Genomic DNA, 19861 nt, shown 5'->3' with positions numbered 1-19861 from the left:
AATGCCCTAAGAAAATCTCGCGAAATACCCGCTTGAAATATATAAAATTTAATTTTATACATATGACTTATATGACACCACACCATCTCAACGCCATCTATGAGGGGGGAACAACAGAAATGCCCACAATGCTTCCACACAGATGCAGATTTGCTTCACATGACATGGGAATGCCAGAATGTAAATATGTTTTGGAAGGCAATCTTGGTGAAGATTAAGGACGCCTTGAGTCGAGAGTTAGCCCTCACAGTGAGGGTATGCCTGTTGGGTCTTTTTCCCAGACCACAAAAGCGCAAAGTCGGGAATAGATTGATAGACCTAACATTGGGACTAGCTAAACGACGAGTCGCACTAGAATGGAAGTCGGCATCTGGACCCCAGGTGGCAGCCTGGAAGCGAGATGTGGTTAACTGGGCAGGGCTGATAGATGAACATTTAGTTAGGAAGAATCCAGGGGGCACGGAAACATCCCATAACTGATCTTTGGAGAGAAGCGCTGGCAGCATGGGAAACACTGACACAAACAAGCCCAATGTGAGTGGAGTGGTGGCGAGCAGGAACAAGAGGGCACGTAACAGTGTAGTGATCTCGTCCCTATAACAAGATATGGGGCCAGATCTTACTATAGGACACCAGTGATGTCTACAACTAAGTACGAGATACAAGCTCAGGAAAGACACTTTCGTACTGTGGGGAAACCTTCTAGCCTGATCAAGAACCCACCTAGGGTCCCTGTAAGCTAAACACCCTGAGCAGATCATTAATACCTATACTCATAAACCACCCATCTGCATAGGTTTTCCCTTTTTTTCCTGTTATTTCCGTTTTTGTTGGAACAATGGTTGTAGATTTTTTTTTTTTTTTTTCACAATACAAAAGCAACATCTATGTAAAAGAGTAAATACTGACGACTTCTCACCTAGAAAAGAAAGGACAGAATGTGAATTGTAATGTAGATTAAATATTTATCTAATAGAACTTGAGACACACAAATAGATGACACTCCAATGTTAAGGACAGTATATGGATGGAATCAGATAAACATGTTATGTACCTGAATAAACATGATACTATGTAATATAGCAAGGTACAAGCCAACGGGATCTGATGAAGTAGTAGAAATTATATAAACAATACTGTTATATATCAAATGCTAATAAAAATATGTTGTAAAAAGAAATGGAGACTGGAACCTTTTTTTCCCTGTCTTAAAGGGTTGAATGCAATTTTGAAGCCGAAAACATCTTTAATAATCATCAATAGTTCCCCCTAGCAAGTCTGTATGTCACTTCATTCCTACACCATATTGAATAAGTGGGCCCAAGTACATTCAGGGCATGAGTCCACTGTGTGTGTAAGTCTCACTGTCGTCACCTGGGAACCCATGAGCTGGATGTGACGCATTCAACCCTTGCAGTTGGGCATGACCCGAGGATATAAATAACAGCACACAAGACCGCTCGGGGACTTCAGCCCACACCGCAGTACACAGTGTGATTACTGGTATGAGCTAACCAACATTGGTACTAGGCCCAGTTCCGGGCAGGAGCTCCTGACACTGGAGACAAGGGCCTTTTTTACGTGCACCGCTTCGACGCCCTGACCGGTGGCCTGCCACACCTGCAAGGTTCTATACCTGTGCTGCGGCCATTGCCAGCAGGCCTGATCGACTGCCACGCACTGCCAGTATCCAGCCGGTGGCCGCACACACCCTCGCACCTCCTATCAACGGGCTTTCACTGGCTGTCTAATCTCTGCTGCCACACCCTGCCTGGACCCAGCCAAAGGCAGTACACGTCTGTGCGCCTTCTCTCAGCAGGACATTACGGGTGCTGCACAGCACACGTATAACCTGATAGCACTGAGTGACCCGCGACTCTCCTCCCACCTGCCAGTCCCTGGTGCGGCCCACACCATCTGGTGCAGAAGGACACAACCAAGCCAGTCTAGCGGCTCATAAAGGGTCCGCGCTCCATGCAAGGATGGTTCATTTTGCTGCCTTTGCTTTACAATACCTCAGCTCTGTGATGCCTCCCGGTCACAGGACCCTGGCAGCATTACTGACACTAAGTACTTCTGCTGATGCCTACCACTTATTACCTAGGAAGCCAAGTGCTGCAGCCCATATAGCTCAAGCCAGAGTGCCCCTCCACATGATAGTAGGGACGAGGCCAACACCACACAGGCCCAAGCGCCATTGCAGCAGCTACAGCATAACTGCACGACCTAGTTGGTGTGCTAAAGCCTTCAGTGAACTTGCAGACTCCGGTACAGAGGCTCCCAGATGAAAAACCTGGGCGGACCGGCCAAGCAACTACTTCAGTGAGGGCCCCGAGAAGGGTGGGCCGTCAAAAGGTCCCTCCTGCTCCACTACAATGAAGAAGAAATTTACAAGTTCTTTCAACACCTGCCGGGGAGAGGCACAGATGAGAACTACGAGGTAGCCGTCAAGGCCCTGAACGCCCTCTTTGACCCCCAGCTCAACCCTGATTTCGAACGATTCAAAATGCGGCAAGGGGGATCAATAGACCACTTCTAAGTTCACCCACAGGAGCTAGCCAGCACCAGCATAGCGGCCAAGGACCAGACAAAGAAAGTGCAGGCACAATTCATTCCAGGGTGCAAGTCAAAGACACTCCGGGGACCGATTCGAAGGCAACTGGGTATCAGCCTAGCCAACATCTCAATCCTCACTCAGTCTAGCAGCCTCTGTGGCACGGGCCGCTGAAATGGAGTCTGCACTCACCTAGAGTCCCAGCGGTCTTCACACTGGCAGACAGCTTACAGTTAAGACAGAGACCGTGGACGCAGTCTAAGCTTGGCCAAAAGGCAGGAGATCGAAACCACCTGACCACACACCGGGAGCCCCCAGCAGAAACTGCAGGAGGAACGAACACCCAATCGAGAACTGACCCGCACAGGAAAAGGCATGTTCAACTGCTGGAAGCCAAATCACTTCTCGGAGGTATGCCTAAGAGGCCCAAAGGCCAGAGGATCCATAGAGAGAACACCAACCGCACAATCAATCTGATACCTCTCGCTGAATGACGATGAGCACCAAGACCAAGCCACACTGTCAACATGAACAAGGAGCGAACAAGACGAGACGCCGTCTGAAGATGAAGATGCCCTCCTGGTGCTATTTACCGAGCACTTTCCGGAGCCGACAGCCTCAACCAACATGTCAAAATACACTTTGCCGGCATGTAGGTCAAGGCCTTTATTAACACAGGAGCGTCAGTGAATGTGATAAGCAGCCACCAGTACACTTGACTGCAACCAAAGCCAATGCTGTCACCATCCACAACCAAAATATATACATATGGAGGTCAAACATCCCTCCCGCTGAGGTCCAGGTGTAATCCAATGGAAAGAAAATACTAGTGAAATTCCACGTCATCAAGGGGGACGCTGAAACAGTCCTAGAATGCAACATGGCTGAAGACCTTGGCCTCGTATCCTTCGCCTGGAATGTCCAAGCTCACCAGGTGGAGGACATTGTACACACATTTCCCCACCATTTCCAACGGCCTAGATCCCTGCGCTAAAGCTGCATTTTGACATGACAGTGAAACCAGTGGTGCTACAACATCACAAAATACCCTTCCACGTATGGCCACTATTCGGGCAAAACCTGGAGAAGCTGGAAAACTGGATGCAAATCCCAAATGGCCATTGCAGAAAAAACCATCTGTGCATTGCTATGTGCCTCCCCAACAAGGCGATAAGGAGGGAGAGACATTACGCACTGTAATGTAGCTTACGTTTAGTCTCCACTTTAGCCTTTCGTTTTAACACCGCATTGTTTTCTAACGGCAATTTGCACATATTTTCCCTAATGCAAGAATGTGCCATGAACACACTTAATTCTGATCGACATTGATGCCCTGTAGTCTGCACATTTAGTTCCAGGGTTGCACAACTGAGAACATTATGCCTTGTTTTATTTATTTTTTTGCTAGCTGGAGATGAGGCTGCTGCTTTATATTTATTACAGATGTTTTTCTGGACCTTTGGCACATTGTGATAATCTTTCCGTTTTATTATTTAAACAGCGTCCATGCTGAAGTCGTTGAGAGGTTCACTTCCTGCCAGAGTCATCATGGAATGATGATGTGAGCTGTAACTGAAATGCAATTCCGCTGTTCACGACCTTCATTGTGAGAAGACAGGCCTGCAAGAAATGTGCAGGCTTGCACACTCAAGACGGGGTGCATTCATTAATGCACTAAGGCCAGCTTCCTGGCATACAGTACTAAGGTATGGGGCTGTGTCATTTCAATAGGCCTGGAGGATGGGTACTCCCGACATGTTCTCTTGAATATAGAGAAATTAGTTATAGCTAGGAGTAATATTAGTAACATTATGAACAATTCACATGGTTGAATTGTTTGCATTTTTCTCCATTCTAATAACGCTTATAACGACGTGTCTCAACTTTCTGATAATTCCAGTTCATGTATTATAGTCAAACACACCAGTATTTACTGACTATATGAAAAGACACAGCCCCTGCATTATGAAGTTTAGCTGTTTTAAGTACACAATCCTACAGTCAGTCTCTCTCTATACATATGCATATATATACATATATATATATATATATACACATATAGATAATATATATATATATATTACTCCAAACACTCTGCATAACACAGTGTGGCGCACACTCGAGTAAGGTATCTTTAAATTACTTTATTGTAGTCCCGTAGCTAGACAATATATATCTATCTATCTATCTATATATATATATATATATATCCATCCATCCATCCATAAGTTCCGTAAATCAAGTCAGAACACACAGCGGCTTGTCAGCTTTCACAAGCGTGATTTATTCACATTCCAGCAATTCCACAACTCAACGCCTTTCGTTTCTCCTGGCGTTATATATATATATATATATCTATATGGGAACCACATACCATGGAGCCACCAACTATCTAGGTTTGGAACCTATTTATTGGGTCTCATGAGTAGTTAACTTCTGTTTGCCCAATGCTCCTTTACAACCTCTATACGAAGACATCCGTGGTGATAAGGTTTTTATCCTCTTTCAGCTTAATAGGAAGTACCTACTTATGTCTGTAGGTTTGTGAAGCTTAATTGCTTAAAAGGATTTTCGCCTTTAGTGTTTTGCTTGCTTTGAATTCTATTTATTACCTATGACGCAATCAGTAATCATTCCCATTATTGCAGACAAGTAGTAACTGCACACTTAAATAGACATGGGCTCACCAAAGGCAGTAGAGAAGTTGATGGTTGGGCACCCAGCACATATAAATATGAGTGTTGTTTTATTCCTGGGTAGATTTTCCAGCAAATTATGCAAATTCACGTGCATTCCACACATATACTGAAGCTGCAGTTCCAGCTGCATATAGACCTTATGAATATATACATTTAAAAAAATAGAAATACCATTAACTTACCAGGAACATCATAATTGATTCCAAGGCACCTTCCAACATAACAGCTCAAAATGTTAGACTGGATCCTTTCAGTAATCACGGGGCAACCTGGCCAGTCTTAGCAGGCTATACCCCTTATCCTAATGCACAGGAATTAACCCAGTGTGACATACTTGCTCTTTTAAACCATTTGGTTAGACTATATTGACGTCTGATGCACTATATTCTGTGTACAATCACTACTGCCCCAGCAAGGACTCCAGAAGAGGGTTCAGTAAGCTGTGTGTTTGTGATTAGTCCTATTACTATAAATGCTATTATGGGTAAAGTATCTACCAAACGGGATGAAATACCATTTTGAATTGCACAAAAAACAAATCAGCTTGTGGCAGTGTTTCCCCATATGGGACACAACAGTAAATTTAGAATTCTCACTAATTGCCCGATTATGAGTTTGGTTGTGTGGAAGCAGGCCTGCCACACAACCAAACGCAGCCCCGTAAGCATACCGTCAAACCTGTATGCGCACTGCCCACCAGACTGCGGGCAGTTCTTTGGCGGTGCCTATGAAATAGGCACTGCAATGGAAACGTCAAAGGCAATACCTGCACGGCATGGATTGGTGCAGTCCATGCCATGTAGGTACTGGGGTGCACGCACACAAGGGGGCACAACATATGCCATCCTGCATGCACCCCATGGCCCTGAAGCAACAAGGGGCCCTGTAGGGCCTCCCTGGTTTCCTCTACGCCACGGTTTTCATGGAGTAGGACTTGCCATGAGAACCATGGTGGGGAGAAAACTCGTAATATGGTTGGCGGGACTGCGGCCTCATGCAGTCTCAAGACCGGCTGCCACCACCGCCAGGGATGTTTGTTCCCTGGCGGTTGCAGCGGTGCAATGGTGGTCTGACCACTCAAGTTATAATAGGGCAGTCGGACCGCCGGTGAAGAGGTGGCTGGACTGGCACTGCTGCACATCAATGAGTTTGTCAGTCCATTGACTGCCAAACTCAGAATCAGTACCTGTGTGTCTTCCACTCTGTATGATCCCCCCTATTGAGGAGTGTAATACATGGGGTACTGTATTTACAGCAGTCTAAACCATCACCCATGGTACTCCTTCAACTGTTGTTTTACCTGAAGTCCTTAAACAGATTCAGGCTGAACATGAAGTGGCCTCTGCCATGGATTTGGGGATGAAACTCCTTAGCAGCTTTTCCACAGTGCCATCAATTATTTTAAATAATATTAAAGGGGAGGCAGCATCTTTGAAAATTTTCGCCATCGGCTCACTATAGTTCCCCCAGCAGGTCGGGAATGTGAGCTCTCTAAAATTATTTCTCAAACCTATACATCTATAGGTCATGGCAGTTCAGGAACCAGACTTCATAAGCCCCAACTTGAAGGCAAATCTGATGCCAAAATTACCACACGGACACCAGAGTCTTCTAAAAAGAAAGCTAAACCTAAAATACGGATTGGATCTCCACAAACTGAGTCTTCCGAAAAGCTTTACAATCTACATAAGTGTGATATGCTTAAACTGCCTGATAGGTATCAGTTTTATGATACACGGCCTTGTCGTTCCTTTTAGAACTCTATGGACAAACATCAGAGAAAGGGGGTCGAGGTGACCTTAAGACAGCAGGAGTATGTGGAGCCCAAAAACTTCTCACAGCACTGGTCTGATGTCATCGTAACAGAGAAAGAGAATCTTCCAAAACAAAAAGCACTGATTAAAAAGTAGAAAGTGACTTTCCGTTACATATGCCACAAATACTCTGAATTCTTCTACGGAACAAGACGTGCGCAAGAACTCTGCTCGACAACGCAGCAGAGGTCACCATAGTTCACCACAAGAGATTTTGGTGGTGATAACAACTAATGACTACGTACAATTAGAAACTCTAGATCAGCAGCTAAGTCCTCCTGAAAGACTGAATGAGTTAGATATAGAAATTAAGGGTGTCATACCACGTACTTTTAAAGTAATATTCAGGCAAAATTTGACTAATGAATACGACATTCTCCTGGCAGAGGTAGATTGGCTGCCAGAGTTTGTCAGGAATGTCCAACAAAGAGAGGAGGTAATCATGCCTTCCTTTTCTGTTATTGTTACTGGGGAAGTTAAAGAAGCATATGCTACAGAATAAGCTCCTGGTCAAGCCCAGCATTATATCGCAATCAGGTGGTTTGGGATAAAAACTCACCTTATCATGTTATACCTATAAGGACCAGCCAACAGGTGCAAGCACAACACCCTATTAAACATAAAGCTAAGAGCCCTGTTACAGAAATTCTATCACAGTTAGAATATCAATGTGTGATTGAGCCTTGTTTCTACCCTATGAATAAGCCATTATTTCCTGTGCTTAAACCAGATCATTCCTATCACATAGTCTTAGACTATAGATAATCAAAACGTCCCACATGCACTTTTAATGTACAGAATTTGCATAGCACAGGCTAGATAAACAACATAGTTTGTAAATAAACAAAACTACACTGGACTGTTCCAATGGCTTTCTCTACCAAAATATAGCACCTGAAATCTGCAAGTTAACTGCATTTACAGCGCTAGGAGCCCAGAGAAGGTTTTGTAAGCTCCCACAGAAGTATAGGAACAGTTCAGGTATTTTGCTGCCCGAGTAACTTAAATTTTACAAGAAATTGACACAGAGGCATGGTTATATGTTGATGACATTTACCTCATAGATTATAATTTAAACACACATTTGGAGACAATGGATTGGATTATTTTGGGATTCGCTGATCATGGCTATAAATTAAATTTTCCGAAATCTAAAATTGACTCTCATTTTCCTGTTTTTGGGATACAAGTTATCAAATGAAGGTAAAAGGTTAGAGACAAAGGTTCTTTTATAAGTGCCAAATACCTTGAAAAAGCTTCAATCTCTTTTGGAAGAACATACATACCAGATAATACACAACTGGTAAACCACTGTACAACTTAATTTGTCCTGATTTTTCTAATAAACATTGGATAACAGGACATACTACTATTCTCAGAAACCTAAAAACAGACATGCTTGAGTCTTAACACTTACATACTTGCGTTAACACTACCAACTTAGTGATAGGCATTATTGCGGGTTCTAGTGGTTACACATATGTTTTATTCAGTGAAGGAGAAACAGTACGGATTGCTTTTAAATCACATTTAGGAGGCGTGACCCCAGCAGCCACCATAATGGCTGCGTTATTGTAGAGCTCCGGCGGCTGTGGCTTGTAAAATGCTAGAATCTCAGCTACTCTTCTACATCCTCTCACCCTCCCTACCTCAAAATGTGACTGAAGTCGAGGCCTCCCGCGACGGGGGCTGCACCTCTTGATCAACGTTTCCAGCATCGAGCAGCTGAGCGGCACAGCAAAGCCTCGGAAGCCCTACGGCGACAGGGACCGCGGCCGAGCCTGAAGCAGAGACCACCGGTCTCGCCGGTGCCACTAGCCGCCATTCACCACTGCAGCACCTCAGCGAAGCATGTTGTGGTAGTGTACCAGCCATCACACTGAACATGGGGCTGCCCTGCCCTCGGCCCGTTTGTCAGCGAGCGGCCACTGGATGCGGTCATGCGTCCCTTGGGCCTTAGCTGACCTCCGTCAGGCTCCTGGTGGGTGCAGGCTCTGGTGGGGGAGGAATGGGTTTCCTGGTGACCCACAGGATCCTGCTGCCTGAACTCTCTGTGCACGGGGTGCCTGCTGACAGCGTTTGGTGCTCTCCCTGATGCGCATCTTCTCACCCTTTCCAACGCTGACTGGCATAACTATTGGTACGTTGCTGGTGTCGGCTGGGGACTGGACGAGTGGGACGCCTCCCCCCTATGCCCTTAATACCTTGCTGGATTTGTCCTCTTAGTCTATGCTGTTGGCCTGGACCCACTCCTGAGGCCTTTGAACCCTGGATCCCCTACCCCACTGAAGCTCTATCCAGAATTGGTATATTTTCTCATGCGCGAACTCACTTTCTTTCACCATTGCCAGCTGATGATCTTCATCTGGCAACCTTTCCTCAACCACTGGGCCGCAGTAGCTCCAATCTTCCTCAGCGCCAGGCCCTGAACCTTGCAGCAATTGTCTGTACCACCCCAACCGCCTCTCTCAGCATGCCCTCTGTGTGAAGAGTACTCAGTGCTTAGCCCGAGACCCACTGCTGTGACAGAGACTTCCTGGTATTGCTGTTGTGTGGCGGCCATCCTTCCTAGGCACGCCACCCTTCTGTCTCTATCCTTCTCCTTTTACGCCTCTTCCACGATGGGCCACACTGAACCTAAACAACGCAAACAAACTACTCTTGGAGCAGCCCATGCCACAGAGAAGTCAAGGCTCACACTCAAATACCAATGATACTGGACAGAGAGGACGGCGCTCGATGCGGCAGGTGATACGGCTGCCATCATGGCCGAGCTTAAGGTGGGGGTTCCATTCCATAGATACCTGTTCTAACACACTTACGAATCACATCGATAGAGCGTCAGATCACCAGGATCAGTGGCGCAGAGGAGGATATTTATGGATTAGAAGATTGCGCTCCCACGACATTGAAATGCCTTGAAAAATTAGAATGTATCCTAAAGACTGAAGAAATCAGGAACGAGGTTAAAGAGGCAAGGTCCCAGAGGAACAATAAATGTATATCTAACATTGTACAAACTATGAACATGGGGCGGCCTGACCTATTTGTTGAGCAGCTCCTCACCACTCTTTGACCGCATCAACATTTTTACTTTCGCGGTGAGAGGGCTCACCGATCCCTAGAGCCTCGCCCTCCTGTGGGCTCCCTTCCCTATGTTCATCATAGCACGCCTCCTCAATTATATGGATAGAGACACCGCCCTCAGACTGGACCGCGAACTTGGTCCCCTCCAATATCAGGGCTCTTCCATCTCCTGTTTCCATGATTTCACCATCATTGTCAAGGAGACTGGCTGAAAATTCAATGATGCTAAACATTTGATTTGCAAATTGGGCCTCAAATATGCCTCGCATTTTTGACACCCCGGAAGATGTCCTTGACTTTTGCAAGTGCTATACTCCAAGATCATCGCCTCCCACAGGGAGCACTCCCGACCGCTCCCACGCACCGGCCCCTGCCACGCAGTCCTGTACTGGCTGAGACAGACTTCCCTAAGAGTTTATTTTATCTCCAGATTGTATTTTTCTTATGCATGTTTTTTATTTGATTCAGCTATCGCATTACCTGTTGGTAGTGGAATTGACTACGCCTGAGACACAGCCAGAGCACGCTTGCTTTTTGCATCTACTCGCACTTGTTTTACAGTTTTAAAATCTTTTTTGTGATATTGTGTGTTCTTAATCCCTCATCCGCGCTCCCTTACCTCTTAGAACTCCTGAGGCACAGCCGGGAGCACGTCTACACTTTGTTCCTACTCGCATTGTTTTACACTTTTAAAATTACTGTTGTAATATTTGTGTGTTCCTAATTCTCCTATCTGCGCTCCCTTACCTCTTCGATCAGGGTTTCCCCGCGCAGCTGAACTCAGTGCTGTCACAGGCTTCGAGCTTGCCGCCACTCGGCGGACCAGGCGACGCCCACTGCATCTGGCCACGCCCCCGCCGACGTATGAAATAGCGTTGACTGCTAGCGCGATCTAGACAGTGGAATTGACTACGCCCGAGACACAGCCAGAGCACGCTTGCTTTTTGCATCTACTCGCACTTGTTTTACATTTTTAAAATCTTTTTTGTGATATTGTGTGTTCTTAATCCCTCATCCGCGCTCCCTTACCTCTTAGAACTCCTGAGGCACAGCCGGGAGCACGTCTGCACTTTGTTCCTACTCGCATTGTTTTACACTTTTAAAATTACTGTTGTAATATTTGTGTGTTCCTAATTCTCCTATCTGCGCTCCCTTACCTCTTCGATCAGGGTTTCCCCGCGCAGCTGAACTCAGTGCTGTCACAGGCTTCGAGCTTGCCGCCACTCGGCGGACCAGGCGACGCCCACTGCATCTGGCCACGCCCCCTCGCCTCCTCTCCTGATATAACATGTGCGATTCTCGGCCGCGCAGCGGACGAGCGCAGCGGGCACACCTTCAGCACGCCGAAGACACGCCAAAGACTAGCCCGTCTGTGCCCGTCCGGGCCCAGACGGGCGTAGGGCATACCACTCTGCTTGACTCTTCTAGCCCTCGGGCCCCCTTTCACAGGTATTCGCGGGACACACTGCTTGCTCTACGCACGGCCAGACACCCCAGCTGTTGCTATTACTGGATTGAGGGTTCCGCATTTAAACATTGTCTTGCCTGTCGCCCGCATAACACTTGCAAGGACTCTGACTCACTGACTATGGCTCTGCTTAATTGCAGATCACTGCCTTGTCATGCCACGGAGGTTCACTCCATCCTTTTGGACCATAGTCTGGATGTCTTATTCCTGACGGAAACGTGGCTGACTACAGGTTCCGACCCCGACATTGTCAACGCTCTCCCCCCGGGATACCTCATGTTCCATCTTGATAGGCCGGATGGGAGAGGGGGTGGAGTGGCCATTGTCTACAGAGATACATTCTTATGCAAAGCAGTAGACTGCGGCATCAACAACGCTGAAAGTTGTCAGTTTACCCTTCGCGTCTCCTCTACTGTCTCTATTGCTGGCCTCCTTGTGTATCGGCCTCCCGCTACGCTAGGGGACTTTGTGGATTCTTTCATGGAGGCAGTTATCCCACTGGCTGCTGCTTCGTCCAACTTTGTCATTCTTGGGGACTTCAATTTTCATTTTGACGACCCCAATGACGTAGTAGCAAGGGATTTTCTAAGTTCGCTCGGGGCACTGGACCTACATCTCGTTAATATGGGAGCTACTCATATTAGAGGTCATCAGCTTGATGCGGTTTTTGCTAATTCTGCGAACCTACAGGCCCTCCAGATGTTGGCTCTCCCCTGGACCGATCATCATCTCATTCCGTTTAGCTGGTTGCTGGGGAACCGGAAAGACCCCGCACCAACACAACATATTGTGGAACGACTCTGGTCGAAGCTCCCGGTGGACAGTTGGGCGGAAGAACTAGCTAGAACCTGTCCTTACCCCGTAGATGACCCCAACACCGCTGATCAGCTCTTGGGCGAATGGCTGACTAACTCTCTGGACTTACTGATCCCGAAAAAAAGGAGGCTTGTCAGGGAGAGAAGAATTGGCTCTGCCCCCTGGTATACCCCCGAACTTAGGTGCATCAGAACCTCTTGTAAAAGGCTTGAACGTGCTTGGAGGAGAGAGCAGACGGAAGAAAGCCGGGCCAATTACAAAAGGGAGTTGAGGAAATATAAAAGCGCACTGAAGGACGCCAAAAAGATTTTCTTTAGCGACAGGATTGAGAGAGCAAGCAATTCCTCTGGAGAATCGTTTAAAATCTTCAAGGAACTTCTAAAAGCCCCGGTCCCTCCAGTGTTGCATGATAATCCCAAAGAAAAATGTGAGGAACTGGCCAGCTTCTTCCATTCTAAAATAGAGAAAATCTTATCCTCCTTACCTACTATTCCTCAAAGCCATGAACCGGTTACTAGCCCCACAAGTCGCCCGATTGAGCTAGCATCTTTAGGCCCCTTCTCGGAAGAGGAGGTGAAAAAAGTCCTGTTGGAGATGAAGAGTGGCTCCCCGAGTGACCCAGTTCCCATAAAACATCTTAAGCTCGTGGCTAACACCTTGTCAACTCCTCTGACTCATCTCTTGAACCTCTCACTCGCTCAGGGCATAGTGCCCCAGAGATGGAAAAAGGCTGTGGTGAAAGCCCTATTGAAAAAACCGGGACTGGATTCATCCAATTTGACCAACTTCAGGCCAATTTCACTTCTGCCTGGATTTTCTAAAATTGCAGAGAAGTTGGTCAACCGTCAGCTCTCTCACCATCTTGAGTCTAACCACCTGCTAGGAGATTCCCAGACTGGTTTCCGCCCCGGCCATGGAACAGACACTGCCTTGCTGGTAGTAGTGGAGGAGGCAAGGAGCACTCTAGATACAGGAGGGTCAGTGGCAGTGATCCTCCTGGACTTGAGTGCTGCCTTTGACACCGTGAGTCATCAGGTGCTCCTCCAACGTCTGTCAGAGGTAGGTGTCTCAGGGACGGCCCTGAAATGGTTGGGATCTTTTCTTTCTGACCGTTTCTCCCAAGTCTGGGAAGGGTCAGAGCAATCTGCCCCAATCCCTCTTCAATGTGGAGTCCCGCAGGGCTCATCGCTGAGCCCTACCCTATTTAATATATATATGACTCCACTTGAAAGAGTGGTCGCCCCTTCAGGGGTGAAGATCATCAGTTATGCTGATGATACTCAGCTGGTGGTGGGCCTCACTCAGCTGGCGGAACAACCTGAGGTGTTACACGACTGCCTTGCCAATGTTTATCGTTGGATGTCTATCTCCGCTCTAAAGCTTAATGGAGGTAAAACCGAGCTGATGCTCTTGGGCAACTCCAGCCCCTCCATTATTGCGAGCTGCTGGCCCCGGTCTCTTGGTGACCCACCATCCCCCGAAAAGGAGATCAAGTCCTTGGGAGTATGGTTGGAAGAAGACCTGTCCTTCAGGACTCATGCCAGGAAGACCGCAGGGGTTTGCTTTGGTTTACTGAGATCAGCCCGAAAGGTGTTACCTCTGCTTCCTGATCCAGCAAGGAAGCTGTTGATACGTGGCCTGATTCTATCGAGGCTCGATTATGGGAATGCGTTGTTTCTCGGTGCTCCTGAAGCGACCTTCAAAACCCTCCAACAGGTGCAAAACGCAGCTGCGAGAGTCCTTATGGATGTTCCCAGAAGGCAGTCTGCTGCTCCGGCCCTCAAAGCGCTTCACTGGCTCCCCGTGAAGGAGCGGGTGAAATTTAAAGCGCTATGTACAGCCCACAAAATTTCACATGGCAAAGGCCCCCCCATCCTTGCTAACATGGCCCGTCCTTACAAACCCCCACGTCTGCTGCGCTCGGACCAAAAACACCTTTTGCAGTTAGCGAGAGTAAGAAGAGCTCGTTCTGGGGGCAGGCGTTTCTCTGTGCAAGTGGCCTCTCTTTGGAACTCTCTGCCCCTCAAGATTCGCTCAGAGCCCAAGATCCTACCATTCAGGAAACTTCTTAAGACCCACTTGTTTCCATAGTAGTGATTAGCTGAGTCTCTCCTTCTGGTCTGTTGCGCCGGGATGCCCCCGGGTAAGCTGAGCGCATTATAAATTTCATATTATTATTATTATTATTGTCGACACACAATGCTTTTAAGAGGGTGCTGTTGCTGTATTTATGTGGATGATTATTTCCTTACATTTTCAGGTCTCCTTTGCTCATATGGACCATGCCTTGCTGTGACGCCTCCACCCCCTGTGGTGTGCACAAACTCATTTTGTGTGGGTTTGTTTAAGATTGTGCTTCATTTTCTGGATTCGCTAGATGTCTTTTTGTCTGGTGCGGGTGGGGGGATGTAGTTGGGGTTGTTTGTATAATGTTTGCTGAATTTCGCATCTCAGGCACACTTCTTACTCTTCAAAACAATAAAGGCCTGGCTAGTAGAGACAACAATTCTTCTTTCTTAGGACCTACTTCTAACGTGGGGATACCTATCTCCACCCGTTCTCTGGCACCTTATCCAATGTACTGTAGTCCTAGAGCTTTCAAATCTGAAGTTTTTAGACAGAAAACTGCAAACAGTTGATTGGCAGCAATGTAAGTCCTCCCCCGCAACATGTGAGTAAAGGACACTTAGAAAATAAGTGAGAGGGCACCTCACATATGCAACACCAGGGAGGCTACCAGCCGGTTCTCGCCAGTATGCCCACGTATATCATCATCGGTTGCCCAATCATAGAAACAAAGAAAATGGTGTCCAGTGAAGAGAAGAAAGACCAGAAAAAGGGAAAAGAATTAGCTGTCCCAAAAAAAAACTGTTTTGCAAAGAACCGTGTGTTCCAAGCAATTTTAAAATTGAGTTAAGCCTCAATGTTGGGTCGCCCTCTTTATTCGCAAATGTGAGCTTACTCAAGTTAAAAGCACTGCATGTTGCTAACCTTTTTCAAGAAGGCCAACATGTTTCATTGCCATTTACTTATGTTGTGGCAAATTTGTCAGGGCATAGGGTTTCAATCACTCGCCTCACTGGACAATTACTTTTATGTTGCGGATAGGCTGTTAAAAAAGGAAAACAGCAGTTTCTGTCTTAATACTAAAAACTGACCAACCAGATATATTCATAGTCAAATATGTTGTATATCAATCACTCATGAGTATAGAGTATATTTACCAGGTAAAGGCTGAGGGCACTCAGCCTTTACCGGAGATTGCCAATGTATGGTTTATGGATGGCCTGCGCTGCTTCCTCTGGGAGCAAATCACATTCACAGAAATTATCCTAAAAAATGGATGCATTAGATGGCTCCAAGGCCCCCCGTCTTGATGGCCTAACGGGTGCCTTCTATAAAGCTTTTAAATAACAACTAGCTCCACATTTACTGCCCAAGTATACTGAATGTCTTGACACGGGCTCCCTCCCACTCATTTTGCATGAAGCCGCGTTGACTCTTCTTGAAACCTGGCAAGAATCCCCATTTATGCACATCCCATCGCTCATTGTATCTTCTCAACCTATACAACAAGATTTCAGCTAAAGTCCTTGCTATCAGACTGTCCCTACTAATGGAGCAAATCATCTCCCCAGTACAGTCTGGCTTCGTACCTCACTGGTCCACCTCATTGAACCTCCAAGCCATCTTTGTGATTCTAAACAGGATACCCCCCTCGATTCCTGCATTGGATGCCTTATTTGATGTAGAGAAAGCATTTGACTCCCTTGAATGGCCCTTTTTAAAGACCACTATAACAAAGCTTGCCCTCCCTGGGCACTACACCTCCCTAGTCATGCTCCTCTATTCCAATCTGGTGGCAAGTTTGAGGGTTAATGGCTCATTAACAGACACCTGGGGTACCAGACAGGGCTTCCCCCTATCTCCACTCTTATTCATTATCGCGATGGACCCTCTTGTCCGTCATCTTCAGAAGCACCATATCCACCACGTCCTCCAGCTCCCTCACAGCCCTCTCTTGATTTCCGCATATGCAGACAGCATTATTATTTGTCCGTAACCCCTCAGACAATATTGCCCCTAAAGTTTGGAAATACTGCCATTTGGCAAACTCTCCATATTAACTGAGCTAATCCTGAACTCTTTCCCCTATTTCTATTGAATATCCTATGGCTGGGACTACAGAGAGCACTTCATACTTGGGTATACGTCTCCACAGAGATAAAGACCAGGTCCTTCAGCTCAACTACGGCCCCAATATGGACTAATTGCACAGGTGGAGCGCTGGATTAAACTCCCTATCTCCTCCATGTCTGGTCTCATGGAAATAGTCAAAATAGTAGTCCTGCCTCGCTTTCTTTACCTTTTCTTAAACAGTCCTACACCTCTTTCACAGAACAATGTTAATAACCGCCGTAGTCTATTTACACAACTTATCTGGGAAGGCCACACACCCTGTATATGCTGGGACACTCTCACACTTCCCTAAGAAAAAGGCGGCTTTGGAGTTCCAGATCTCCACCTTTACTACTTTGCAGCTCAATGTCACTATTAATTTTGCTGGCATTACCCAGATGCCCGTATCCCCTACAATAAGCCACAGAGAGACCAATTGGGGTTCTCGCACATTCATCTATACAGCCGAAGGGCGTCCCTCTAGACACTTCCGATATTCAAACAGTTTGTACAACATGCTGGGCATGGCGGAGTCCTTTATTCTCTTGCGTTGCCTCTGGTTAACAATCCTTGGCTCACTCTAATGGGTGTAAAAATTGTCCAGTGAATCCTTAAACGCTACGACCTCAATACCATGGGAGACGTCTTCCCGGATGGACATGTTCTTGCACATGCTGACGATGCATGTTTTCATAACGCCTCCTACATGGACCGGTTTATACTCCGACGACTTCATAACACTCTGTGCAACTTCCTATCCCCTTCCCCCAAAGAGTTTTCCTTTTGCCACCCCCCCACCCTTTCCCCACTTTCACTAGTATTAGCGGATTCAGACCGGGACAGACTGGCCTCTAAACTGTACCATTCCTGTCTGTCCTTGAAGTCCGACACTACGGCCCGAGTCAGGAACGGTCACATTTTAAATTCCTTCATCGAGCTCACATCACCACTGCAGCTACAGCTAACTTTGATCCCACACACTCGGCCCACTGTCCGAAATGTCTTGCTTCAGACACGGATTTTGTACACTTGGTTTGGACATGTCCTCAGATAAACCCCTATTGGTCCTCTGTCTTTTCCCTCCTCTCCACCATAGTTGACCTGGAGCTCACACCGAACCCGGTCACAGCAATTTTGGGGTATACTTGGGATATCCCTAGATCCACTCACAGATTTGTATCGCTGGCGCTCTTGCTACTAAGCGTGAGATTGCAATAGTCTGGGGCACCAACCGCCCCCCACCCCCCACAAACCGGTTAAGAAGCATGAAAGCCGTCACAACCTGTGTGAAAAAGAGCTGCCTGAAACTCAACTCAGAGAAAACAGAAGTCCTCATCCTTGGCACCAGCCCCTCCGTGTGGGACGACACCTGGTGGCCCCTCGCCCTCTGTAACCCCCCCACCCCAGACCATGCACGAAACCTCGGCATCATACTTGGCTCATCGCTCACGATGACCACCAGATCAACGCCGTATCCTCGGCATGCTTCAATACCCTCTGCATACTCCAAAAAACATTCAGATGGATCCCGTCCGAATCCAGAAAAAACGGTAGCACACGCCCTCATCACTAGCAGACTGGACTATGGCAACGCGCTCTATTCCGGAATCAACAAGAAGCTACTTTGCAAACTCCAGACCATCCAGGACACCGCAGCCAGACTGACCCTAGACATCCCCCATCACAACCACATCACCCAACACCTCAGCGATCTCCACTGGCTTCTCATTGAAAGAATAACATTCAAGCTCCTCACGCATGCATACAAGTCCCTCTACAATATTGGACTAGCATGCCTAAACAGCTGCGTCTCCTTCCACGCACCCAAGAGACACCCCCGATCAGCTGACCTCTCTCTGGCCACCATCCCACGCATCTACAAGACCAGAACGGGAGGAAAGTCCTTCTCCAGGCCTGGAACGACCCCCATCTCTACCAAGTCCCTACACTGCTCCGGTCCAGTAAGGACCTCATGACCTGGCTCTTCAGGTGACCCCAGTACTCAAATGAGCCGCCTCCCCTCCGCTAGCACCTTGAGACGCTCGCGGGTGAGTAGCTGCACTTTACCAACCATGATTGATTGATTGAAGCATGACAAACTGTGACAGAGTAAGTGAGGACTATGCTCATTTACAACCGGCTACCTCCAGACCAAGAGACTTCTGACAACCACTCAGGGACTACCTACTTACCATGGAACGCAGGACTGACATTTTTATCTTCTCTGTGCAAACCGCCTGCTCCTTCTGTTTTTATGTCATGTATCCTACAGATCATATGTGCAAAACCCATCACACAACTTTATCTGTATGATGGCTCTGCTGAGTGTATCCTCTATAGGCAACTATCTAGGCTATACTATGTAGCCATGCCCATATGCGCAATTGTGCCTTATTTGTTGTTGTACTGTTTTACATGATGTCATGTGTTTAAAAAAGTTAAATAAACAGATTTAAAAAAAAATCCAATGCTGAAATGTGTTTTGCATTGACCAAATTTTTTTGACTGCAGTTCAAACCACTGCTCTGAAAGAACGTCCATTGGGTCGGGGAAACAAATAATTGTGGTATATCCTGCTCTGGCCTTAGAGGATCTCACCAAGGCCAGCGTTTCCTATAGCAAAAGTCTGGCATCCAAGATGGATCCAGTGGGCCACTTTTTTGACAGCTACGGACGTAAATCATGTTTTTGACCCTGTTTTACAAACACAGCAGTACCTCCAGTATGAGCAAGTATACCCCATGTCTAGTGGCATTTGGCCTCTAGATCAGCATATTTTCATAATATATACTAATGGTTTAGCCCAGCCCGCGGTTGGCACAAAGTGTAAATACTCAGCAGCATGTGCTGGTGTGAAGGGCATCATGAAAAATGGTGTATTGTAGGCACAAAAAAATATATACAGAAGCTTTAGGTGAATGTACAGCTCAGCTGGCTGAATTGAAAGCTTTGGTTCTGGATTTTCAGAATACTGATTCAGAATTTGTAACACTTGTAGTGTGTGATTCCTATTACTGCATCAGAACTTTAATGGTAATTCACCTTATTGGAACTTGAATGGTTTCTAAAGGAAAGGCTATCAACACTAAACTGTTTTGGGGAAAAGTGGCAACTCTACAGGATGATTTGCCACAGGCCATATAATTCATGAACTGAGTCATCAACATGTTGGAGTGAACGCTGCAGGGAATGCATTGGCATATGTTGCTGCCAGGTCAGCTGATGACATAATGGCTGCAGTCAC

The 19861-nt window shown here is 46.8% G+C and overlaps 1 protein-coding gene across 1 annotated transcript in view; it reads right to left on the bottom strand.

The window, feature by feature from the left end:
• PKD2L2 (polycystin 2 like 2, transient receptor potential cation channel) overlaps positions 1-19861 on the bottom strand; it is a 1478337-nt gene that overhangs the window by 1226185 nt on the left and 232291 nt on the right. The gene's annotated exons all lie outside the window — the stretch shown is intronic.

This window comes from Triturus cristatus, chromosome 7 (genome assembly GCF_964204655.1).
Source record: "Triturus cristatus chromosome 7, aTriCri1.1, whole genome shotgun sequence".
Lineage (NCBI taxonomy): Eukaryota > Metazoa > Chordata > Amphibia > Caudata > Salamandridae > Triturus > Triturus cristatus.
The sequence above is the reverse complement of the archived record's forward strand: the minus strand, read 5'-3'. Positions and strand labels throughout refer to the sequence as shown.